This window comes from Bubalus kerabau, chromosome 9 (assembly GCF_029407905.1).
Source record: "Bubalus kerabau isolate K-KA32 ecotype Philippines breed swamp buffalo chromosome 9, PCC_UOA_SB_1v2, whole genome shotgun sequence".
NCBI lineage: Eukaryota > Metazoa > Chordata > Mammalia > Artiodactyla > Bovidae > Bubalus > Bubalus kerabau.
In genome coordinates this window covers 24,737,522-24,749,204 of record NC_073632.1, presented here as the reverse complement: position 1 = coordinate 24,749,204, position 11,683 = coordinate 24,737,522, and the positions used below count along the sequence as shown (strand labels likewise).

General features: G+C 35.6%; 1 long non-coding RNA gene across 1 annotated transcript; it reads right to left on the bottom strand.

Annotated features, from left to right (window-relative positions):
• Positions 1 to 1,312: 1,312 nt before the first annotated feature.
• Positions 1,313 to 11,443, bottom strand: LOC129659971 (uncharacterized). The gene is made up of 3 exons (XR_008718266.1): positions 11,384 to 11,443; positions 9,026 to 9,099; positions 1,313 to 1,436 (listed from the first exon to the last, which is right to left on the bottom strand). It is a non-coding gene; the product is annotated as an uncharacterized LOC129659971 (long non-coding RNA).
• Positions 11,444 to 11,683: the final 240 nt, after the last annotated feature.

Genomic DNA, 11,683 nt, shown 5'->3' with positions numbered 1-11,683 from the left:
GAAAACTACTGCTTTAAACCATGTATAGCTTTCCATGAGTCCTTATGCCAGTTCTTGGTGCCTTATTCATTACAAGTTATAATTCAACTGATGTTATAAATTGTCAAGTCATAAGATTTCATGTTAACTTTAAACTATTGCACTTTCAGCCCTGTGGCTACCAGTGATAAGAAATTTATTTAGCACAATCACAGAAAATTCCTGATTTTCTGACTGCCTGAAAAAAAGGAAATAGAACTTTGAATTTGTCATTTTATTTCTGGAACATTCCAACGCACTTAGAGGCCATTGGTCCATCTCACAGCCCTCATGGTCATCATAGTGCTTTATAGAAGTGGATACCGGATCCTTCAAAGTCTTTCCATCAATGGGCACTTAATGCCAGGTGACCACAGGTGAGAGTAATGAGCCATCTGTTGGGCCAGAGAGTGTTAACAGTTTATAGTATAAGTTATAATCTTACCGCCTCAGAACCAATCAAACAGGAAAAATAATCCTAGATATACTCCTTCAAGTTCATCTGTCTGCAACACATACTAGCTTTTTTTTTTTAATTCATTTTTAAATTGTATGTAAATTAATATTTTGTAGTGGTTTTTGCCATACATTGACATCAGCCATGGGTGTATATGTGTCCCCCATCCTGAATCCCGCTCCCACCTCCCTCCACTTCCCATCCCTCAGGGTCATTCCAGTGCACCAGCCCTAAGCACCCTATCTCATGCATTGAACCTGGACTGGTGATCTATTTCATATATGATAATATATATGTTTCAGTGCTATTCTCTCAGATCATCCTACCCTCGCCTTGTCCCACAGAGTCCAAAAGTCTGTTCTTTACATCTGTGTCTCTTTTGCTGTCTCACATATTGGGTCATCATTACCATCTTTCTAAATTTCATATATATGCGTTAATATACTGTATTGGTGTTTTTCTTTCTGGCTTACTTCACTCTGTATAATAGGCTACAGTTTTATCCACTTCATTAGAATTGATTAAAATGTATGGAGATTCCTTAAAAAGCTGGAAATAGAACTGCCATACAACCCAGCAATCCCACTGCTGGGCATACACACTGAGAAAACCAGAATTGAAAGAGACACATGTACCCCAATGTTCATCGTACTAGCTTCTGAATCAATCTGTGCTCCTAGTTGCAACAAACAGAATTCACTCAATATTGTCTCTGATAAAAAGTAATGTCTGAAAGTTAATCTCAGAAAATGAAGACAGGAACAATCTAACTATACAACAGAGGTTGCTCAGCAAGGAAACCCCATGGAGATCGCTTAGCCCAGTACAGACACATTACCATTTCCAATGATGCTGTGAACAGGACTCCAAAGCTCCACGTGGCATCACCATTCCTGAAAACAGATTCCACTGGGTGCCCAGGTCAGTTGACTCCTTCTGAGCTGGTTTCACAGAGGTGTGCCTAATAAAAGAATTTTTACATGATGAATACATGTTTTTGTTTTTTTTTTCAGAATCTTTCTTTCAAGCTTGTGCTTGAGGTAGATTACTATATTGCTACCAATCAGCATCTTCATAATCTTTGCTAGCTGGATGGTGATTTTCATATTTTAACAGCTTTACTATCTTTTAAAAATATGTAATACTTTGAATACTATATAAGTTGAGAAATTTTCATTTATCATTGTCTCATTTGTATATTTCCTCTGGATTTTTGTGCTTTTTTCCACACCAAAATTTTAATTGCAGTGTTTCCTGAATTCTTTATTAAATTTTTTGTAGTTATTGAGTCTATAAACCATTCTTGTCATCTTTACTATACTTATATTCCCAGCTATGCTTCATGTTTTTCCTAATTTATTTTCCATCTTATGTAGCTAAATTCATAATATTTTCTTTTATCATGTTTTCTATTGTTTTTATCCTGCCCAGGATATTATTTTATTAAATGACCAATTCTTTTTAAAGGCCCACATTTTTGTTGTGGCTAATTCCTTTAATGTGCTTTTGAATTTTATTTCTTAATAATTTAGAGTTCTTGTGTTATAGTCTAAAATGAACTTGGTTGGGGTAGCTTGCAATACTGTTTTTATCCTGTTTTGATATCAGAAACCTTCTTGTAACTAGTCTTTGTTTAACATTCTTGTAAAAGACTTTGTTTTGCTCAGATAGTTTATGAAGATAATTCTTGGGGCATTTCTATGTCTTAACCATTATTATTTATTCAGTTTTTGTAATGCAATTTTATAGACAAATAGAAACCTAACTTTTTTAGAGGAGATCAGTAATTTTCATACTTTAATGTGAATAAGTATGACTTGATAGATATGCATATTCATGGCTCCTTCTCCAAATATTCTGACCCATTAGCTCTAATTCTGATAGACCTAAACTTTTGTACCTTTAATATTCCAGGAAATTCTTAAATAGAAGAGCTGAAAACTGTGCCTTGAGAAATACAGGGATAAATTTCATATATTCTCTTACAAAATCTGTCTCCTTATGCAGGACATTGTATCTTTTACCTCATTCCTAATTTGATTTTCTTGTGTTTGTCTTTTCTCTTATTTGGAATTGCCAGCGGTTATTGCTAACTTCTCATAACTATAATTTATTGTATTCATTTATATTTGTACTCCATTTTATAATTTACTGATTTCCTCTGTGGTTCTTATTATGTTATCCTTTATATAAATTTGTTTTGTTTTTCTCAGAATTCAACATTCAGTATATTTGCTTTATGTCTGTTTAAAAATGAAAATATTGACAGTAATGATTTTAAGTTTGGTGTGTTCATCTCCCATGAGATCTAACATGATATTCTAATTTTAGCTATTCTGTAAAATTCTGGAATCATAATTTTGAACTTTATGTAATACAGTAGACTTTAACAGTTTTTTCTTAAGTTTTAATTGCTTATTATCCCTTTGTTTCTGGTTTATTGTATAGTAGAGAAATATTATAGTTAATATGATTTACTTTTTCAGGAAATCACTGATGTTGCCCTGTGGCTTAATATGCCATCCATTCTTTTTACATAGGGACTGCTTGAAAAGAAAAGCTTTAAGTTTTTAAAATGAATTTCCAAGTTTACTATATTATTTGCACTCTTTGTATTTCATATATTGCATGCATATTATGCACACTTGTTTGAGCTGTAGTTTAAGTACTCTTACAAAACTTTCTATTAATATTTTATTTGCTTTCTATGAGTTTTTACAGTACATAATTTGAATCATTTTTATTTAGTTGTAATCTTTCTTAAACATCATGATAAACTCTTCCTTTTCATGGCATGTGGGCCAATATAAATGAAAATGTAAACTCATTTTAGTTTTCTAACTTAAAAAATTATTAAAATATAGTTGATTTACAATGTTGTGTTAGTTTCAGATATATAGCAAAGTGATTCAGTTTTACATATACACTTGTGTTGTTGTTGTTTTTGTTTAGTCACTAAATCATGTCTGACTCTTTTGCGACCCCATAGATTGTAGCCCGGAGAAGGCAATGGCACCCCACTCCAGTACTCTTGCCTGGAGAATCCCATGGATGGAGGAGCCTGGAAGGCTGCAGTCCATGGGGTTGCTGAGGGTCGGACACGACTGAGCGACTTCACTTTCACTTTTCACTTTCATGCATTGGAGAAGGAAATGGCAACCCACTCCAGTGTTCTTGCCTGGAGAATCCCAGGGACGGGGGAGCCTCATGGGCTGCCGTCTATGGGGTCGCACAGAGTCGGACATGACTGAAGTGACTTAGCAGCAGCAGTAGCAGATTGTAGCCCACCAGGCTTCTCTGTCCATGGGATTTCCCAGGCAAGAACACTGTAGTGGGTTGCCATTTTCTTCTCCAGATATATGTGTGTGTGTGTGTGTGTGTGTGTCTATTAGATTCTTTCCCATTATATTTTATTATAAGATACTGAGCACAGTTCCTTTTGCTACGCAATAGGTCCTTTATAATTTTTGATAGTCTATAATATAACCTGCTTTTTAAAACATCCTGAATTACCACCATTACATCATCATTCTTACATTGCATATCTTACAGTGGACACATATTGTACTATCTTTTAAAGTACTGCTCACTTTAAAAGGGTAGCTTTTTAAATTTTGGTAATTTCTTCTTTGTACCCTCCAAACATGTCTTTCCAACGGGGATGCCATTTCCTGAGTTTTGTCTGGATAGTCAGAGTTGCTTTGCACAGCAGTTGGCCCTGACCAAAGCTAGGCTAACCTGAGTCCTTCCACAGAAAGTTTTGGAGTAGAACTGTGTTAAAAGATAATGTTAAATAATAATCTTTGACATTTGATGCATAAAATGTGTTAGAGTGACAGACATATGAGTTATGAACTATGGAAAGAGTGAAGGCCTATGTTTCCAGATCTTCAGAAAAGATGCTAGTCTCAGAGAAGAAATAGGGTAAGCAGAAAGCAGCGGAGACAGATGAAAATGTGGTCCTGTTGGTGTTTGGCCCCCGAGCTCCTGATGTCCCTGAGTTCCAGCTGTTTCTCTGACTTTATTGAAGCTGTATTGGCCATGCAGTCAATTCTCTAGACTGAACAGGAAAAGAGGGCTTCTGATTGGGGGCAGCAGAGGTTGAAGAGCCCTCTAAATTCTTTAGAAAAAAAATCTCAAGAATAACATGTTGGTTAAAACTTTGTATGCTCAATATGACCCAATAACAGTCAGGAAGCAAAATAAAAAGATGTGCATTCTACTTTCTGTTAAAAAGCACACTTTCTAACAACATAGGGCACTTTGGCCAAAAGTGGGTTTTTCAATTTTTTCCATTGACTCCATGGAGTAAACTTATTCCAGGACTTTGAGAAATATTATGAGAGTATTGTTGCTTTTCTTTCTTTCTTTGCCTTTTCTATGTACTTAGCATATATTAAAGGTAGTTTGAAAGAGAACACTTTAAACCAAATAATATCATGAGTATCACACCTTGTTTGCTTTATCATTTATATAGCTGCTTCAGCCTACAATTCCCTTATCCCATTCTCCATGTCTGTTTAGGCAAAGGGTATTCAGTTTAACTGCTTCTTCTTTCATTATAGAGTATAAAGTGAAATGTGAATCATTTTGCTTCTTAGAAAGCTGATAGGTTGAAGACGTTTAAGATGGTATAAAAAAATACTGAGCAAATTTATTAGATGAACAGCATTTATTCATCCTTTGTTGTTGTTGTTCAGTTGCTAACACATGCCTGACTGTTTGCAACTCCATAAACTGCAGCACACTAGGCTTCCCTGTTTTTCACCACCTCCTGGAGTTTCCTCAGATTCATGTCTATTGAGTTGGTGATGCCTTCCAATCGTCTCATCCTCTGTCATTCCCTTCTCCTCATGTTTTCAATCTTTCCCAGCATCAGGGTCTTTTCCAATGATCTGCTCTTTGCATCAAGTGACCAAAGTACTGGAGCTTCAGCTTCAGCATCAGTCCTTCCAATTAATATCAAGGATTGATTTCTTTTAGGATTGACTTGTTTGATCTCCTTGCTGTCCCAGGGACACTGAGGAGTCTTCTCCAGCAAGACAGTTTGAAATCATCAATTTTTCGTGTTCAGCTTCCTTTATGATCCAACTCTCACATTCATACATGACTACTGGAAAAACTATAGGTCTGACTATAAGGACCTTTGTCAGCAAAGTGATGTCTCTGCTTTTTAATATGCTGTCTAGGTTTGTCATAGCTTTTCTTCCAAGGAACAAGTTTAACTGAATACATTTCTGAAAATAAGGACGAGCAGCTCTGATCTTAAATAACTCCATCTAGAAGTACCAAGGGTACTTTTATTTGAAATGCAACCAAAGTTGACCAATTGTATTAATAGTTCATTACCATTTGACATAAACAATGCAGTTTCACTAAAAGCAAAGCACTGTGTCATTTAAATTCAGAAAAATGTGCCATACTATAAAAAATTAGAAACCCTGATTGACACAGATCTGAGTCCTATTGTTAACCACTTATATAATAGTTGTAGCTCAATAAGGAAAAAAAAAAGATTAAAGAAAAGTAACATCCACTTTATTGCAGTGTGGTAAATGAGGGGTATAATCTATAAGTGGAAGATGTAACATAATTAATTTTCAGAATCATGTTGCTCTTGAACACTGCTATAAATACAATATCTTAGTAAAATGTTATGTAAAACTCATGTCTGCATAACTTTTACTTTTTTCCTTATGATTTAAAAAGTGAAGACACAACTTCTAGGAAAGTTAATTTGTAAGACCATAATAATTATAAGGACCCAACTGGGAAAATAGTTTATTTTACTATATTGGCTTTCTAAGTTAAGTGTCCTTAACTTGTATTAGATTATTTAAGAGATCCTCGAATTTGGAAGAGAAGAAATGCACGTTTGTAGTTATTAATACCTAATTGAAATTTAGGTCTCTTCCTTTATTACCTAGGCAACATATTTCAGTAATATTAGTGGTATCTATGATTTTGTTACCAGAAGAAATTATAAGTATTTTTATAACATTAAACTCAAAATACTGTTATAATTATTTTAAAGTTATAGTAAACTACCTGCTCTATCTCGTAATTGAATGCATTTATAAAATTTATGTATACATCATTACACCACAAATTCATTTTCTAATAATATTTTAGTTCTTGCATCTCAAAATAAAAAGTTTTATTTATAATTCTATATATTTTATGCATTTCAAATACGTAAAAGAAGTGGTCCATGAATAAAAACAACAGAACATTAAGAATTTTTGTTGCAAAGCCATGTAAGGGAAAAAATTAAGGAAAAGAAAGAATAGTAGAATTAATTTTTTCCCATTTTTTCCAATATTTCTTAAAAAGTGAACAAAATAAAGTTTTTGGAAGAAAAAATATATTATGGGGTAACTATATTTCCTGCTTTGCCTGGGATAGTCCTGGTTTTCCTAGAGTAATTATTAAAGCATTCCATTTAACACCCCAAAGTATCTTGGGTTGATGATAAAGGATACCAGCAAGGTACATAGTATGTCCTTAAATTCACAAGGGAGAAGGTTTGGCATTGATTTAACTTAGAGGATTAATAAATGGAAATTTCTTCCTTATTTTTTTCCCTTTATTACAAGATCTTCCATTTCTTATATGTGAAAAGACATATAAGTTGTGAAAAGACAACCAAAGAATAAGATTTATTACCTTTGACACTTAAAATATTGGAAAGCAAAGGCAGAATCTTAGTAAATATTTGTTTAATTAAAAGCTGTTTTAGTAGAAAAGGAATATTCACTAATTTATTCCACATTGCTTCCATCTCTAGTTTAAAATAATGCACACAACAGCCATCATCTAAAATAAACAATAATCATAAAAGGCCATGCAGATAGAATATGGTCTATTATTTATTTTGGGGTATTACTCAGAAATCTGAGACAGGCTAATGGTTTATTAGGAAATATCCATGGAAAGCAGAACAAACAATTTATGCAACAACAGTAACATTTCATCACCGAGAAAAAAAGGACAATGGCAGAGATTGGCAAGATGACACAAATAAGTGGGCCAACCTATTGTGCCTTTCCCTTTAACCATTAGATTGCCCTGCCCCAATGCTTGTGGGAAGATAATTTACATGTGCAATCTACTGACTAGCTTGAATTCATACACACCTTTGACAATTAAATTGTAGACACCACATTCCACACTTTGTTGCCTTACAGTAATTTTTTGTTCTCTCATTTTGGCTTTAATTAAGAATGGATCATTCTTATTTTGCTCTTTCTTATTTAGATATCTTTCAGTAAAGCATCTGAGGTGGTTAGATGGCATCACTGACTGAATGGACATGAGTGAGCAAACTCCGGGAGATAGAGAAGGACAGGGAAGCCTGGTGTGCTGCAGTCTATGGGGTCACAGAGAGTTGGACACGACTTAGTGACTGAACAACAACAACCTAAACTTCCAAGGGAAAAAAGCTACATTTCATGATTGCTTTAAAATTGGGATAAAGCTATTCTAAACTGGAATTGCCTTGGTGGGGAATTGTAAACAATTCTAAAAAAGAAATTAGCATTATTTTATGAAATGAACTTGAACAGCAGAATTATTTTAAAATAAACTGTCTTAAAAAGAAAGATAAGTGTATTTTTTAAAAATCAAAAAGCAGCCACAGCAGAGTGTAAATAAAATATTCTATAAAATACAGTCAGGGATATTTTGATGAAATATTTAGGAAGACAGTAGAAATATGCCTTTGAGCAACACTAGCAGTAAAGCAGCTGAATTTTTGCTTTGTTTTGTATTTTGTATTCAAATAATTAAATCCTTGAGAAACAAGAGAGGACAAAGGAATTAGAGTATATCACAACTGAACAAATTTAAAATATATACCTACACAATGAAATTTGCCTCAAAATGTTTGTACAGTTTACTATTGCATCATTGAATTGAACATCAATCCCAAAGTATTAGCACATGAAGTTTTCTTTAAGTTATATTTCCTAGAGCACCCAGATGAAGACATTATGTATGCACAGTTGTCACAAGGCCATCACTAGTATTTATGATTTCTGACCCTGCTGCTGCTGCTAAGTCACTTCAGTCGTGTCCGACTCTGTGTGACCCCAAAGACGTCAGCCCATGAGGCTCCCCCGTCCCTGGGATTCTCCAGGCAAGAACACTGGAGTGGGTTGCCATTTCCTTCTCCAATGTAGGAAAGTGAGAAGTGAGAGTGAAGTCGTTCAGTCGTGTCCGACTCTTAGCGACCCCATGGACTGCAGCCCACCAGGCTCCTCCGTCCATGGGATTTTCCAGGCAAGAGTACTGGAGTGGGGTGCCGTTGCCTTCTGACCCTATGAATCATTAAATATTTCATTTGCTCTCAGCCAGTATTTCAGGTGACTGAGATTGTTCTCATGATAAGGTGAATCAAACATTTCTGGGGAAGAGAATTAATTAGTGGTCTTATCTCTATGATGTTTCTGTGGTCTTTCTGAACTTTCTGGAGTCTCCCAATAAGTTTTGCTGTTATATTAGGAGGAACCCTAGGGAAGACTTTGGATTTTAAAAACATTACAGCCTTACCTCAAGCAGACTTTTTTCCCTTGAAGAGATCAATAACCCTGTATTTTGCATCTTTGTCTTACAATAAGGTAACCCTGTGTACGAGACAGCAAAAGAGACACTGATATATAGAACAGTCTTATGGACTCTGTGGGAGAGGGAGAGGGTGGGAAGATTTGGGAGAATGGCATTGAAACATGTAAAATATCATGTATGAAACGAGTTGCCAGTACAGGTTCGATGCACGATACTGGATGCTTGGGGCTGGTGCACTGGGACGACCCAGAGGGATGGAATGGGGAGGGAGGAGGGAGGAGGGTTCAGGATGGGGAACACATGTATACCTGTGGCAGATTCATTTTGATATTTGGCAAAACTAATACCATTATGTAAAGTTTAAAAATAAAATAAAATTAAAAAAAAAAAAAAAAAGGAAAGCTTGAGCTGGACAAATGGAAGCAACAGCCCCCACTTCATTGAAACTATTGTAGAGTCCCCTGATAGAAGAACTTACCCGTGTGTTATAAAATCTCCTGGGGGGGATTCTAAGACAAGAGAGTTGGACACAAAACCATAAATGAAACCACTAACTTTGAGGGATTCACTAGGTATGAGAGTGAGAGGCATACAACCTGCTTCTATTCTTTGTTTTTTATATTCCAGGTCTGGTTCAGGGAATATACACATAGGACAGCACCCTAATTTTCTTATTTAGATATCATGATGTTATCTTCTATCTTATTTCCATTCAGACAGCTTCAACTTTCTGTAAGGTCAGCTGATTTGGGGTGAGAAGGTACACAGTTAGCAGTAAATTCCATGAGTGTTAAGCTTAATTAGTTGCTTAATTTGTTTGCATGAAATTAGCTCTTTGATCAGCCACAACGCTGTGAATAAGGCATTCAGCAAACCCAGAGGTGGGGTTGGTGGGAGAAGCGTGTCACAAATGGAAGGAAAACCTAATCCAGAGTAAATATTTGGTCCAGTTAGGGAAAATTATTCTTCCTTTCATGATGGAAAAGGTCTAATGTTCAGTCCACAATCAGATAGCTAGCTAGCTCCCTAGGAAGTAATTACTTTCTTTTACTGGTGCTGGAAAATTGGATACTCAGCAGAAAGGGGATCCAGTGGGGCCATGGAGTGGGGAAATATTTGTTGTTACACTGTCTCTGACCTTGCCATCAAGGTCATGGAATCCTTTGGCCAAGCAGAAGGGAAGCTTGGGAAAGAGGTGACTGAAAACTACCAGAGTATTCAGAGTCCCCATTGCACTAGGAGCCTTTCGGTAAACATTCACACGGCATATCCTCACACTCGGAATCCATTCCAAAAGTTCCATCCATATGCTTCTTTCCAGAACATCCTAGAAATCCACTCCTGATACCAATTTTTCCAAGTTCTTCTCTGTCCAAACAATTATTCACCACTTTCTCGTGTAGATCCTCATCTTTTTCTTTTCTAGCCGTCTTCTCTTTTGCTAAAAGAATTAGATGCCATATAATTCAACTTGTGAGTGGAGCTGAAGTTCCTCATCTCTTGAATTCCTGTTTCCAGAGTGCTATGTAAGGTCTTCAGGAAATCGTTTGGCTCTTACTGACAGCGTGTCCCTCCATCAGCAGTTGCGGTTTGAGGGAGCAGTGGACATGTGGCAAAGGGAAACACAGAGAGAGCGTGAACTGCTCGTGAAAGTGACACACCTGTGCCTTCAGATACTGCCCACAATAACATTTTAGGATTTAGTTCAAGGAACATGCCTGATTTTTCTGCTTTGTAACATTTGATAACTCGCAGTTCATGAGGGGCAGCTCAAATTACTGTGGTACCTAGCTCTATAATCAGGCATTCAATCTCTACAGGGCTCAGCAGCAAGCCAATAATTATTTCTCTAGGGGAAAATAATTACTTGGGAATTACTTGTTACCTGGCTTTACGCAAAAACATAGAATTCTCCATGTCATGGTTCATCACAAATACCACCTAACTTCCAGGTATGCCACAGGTACTATGAATAATGCTGAATTTCATAGTCATAGGGTCCCAGTTAAAAAAAAAATGTATATATAGTAGTACAGCCCAAATCAGTTAAAATACCTACTGTTTTCTATTTTTATCTTAATAGTAGAATTTTGAGCTACTCAATAAATGAACCAGAGCAGCACACCTCAGATAATTACATTTTCCTGCAAAATACAAAAGGATATATCATATGTGGTGTCTCATTCTTAGTGGTAAAGAGTATGAGGAGCTTCAAACTATATTCATTTTAGAAGGAATATCCTGAAATTTCCAGGCTTCTAAATTCTCCAGAACATTACTGAGGAGTCAGGCCCCTGGCTTTTAATCAGAATCATTTCCCACCTTCTGGCAATAGGAACTTACCATGTCATCTTGCAGACCTACTGTTTTCTATTCACCAGGTTCTATCAGACTTATGCAATCAAGGTTGCAAAGCCTCATACAGATTTGAGAAGAAGATAAAAGGATTTGAGAGATAAAGAGCCACTAAAGCAAATTAATAAAGATATGATATTACTCCTATTAAACTAACACAAAGACTGGTGTTTACTGACCTTTGAGATGGAGAAATAATACATATTTATAAATAAATATAAAATGTTTAAATATATAAAATGCAAAATGATAATGCATATAATATGAAATACTATCAGCAAATGGAAT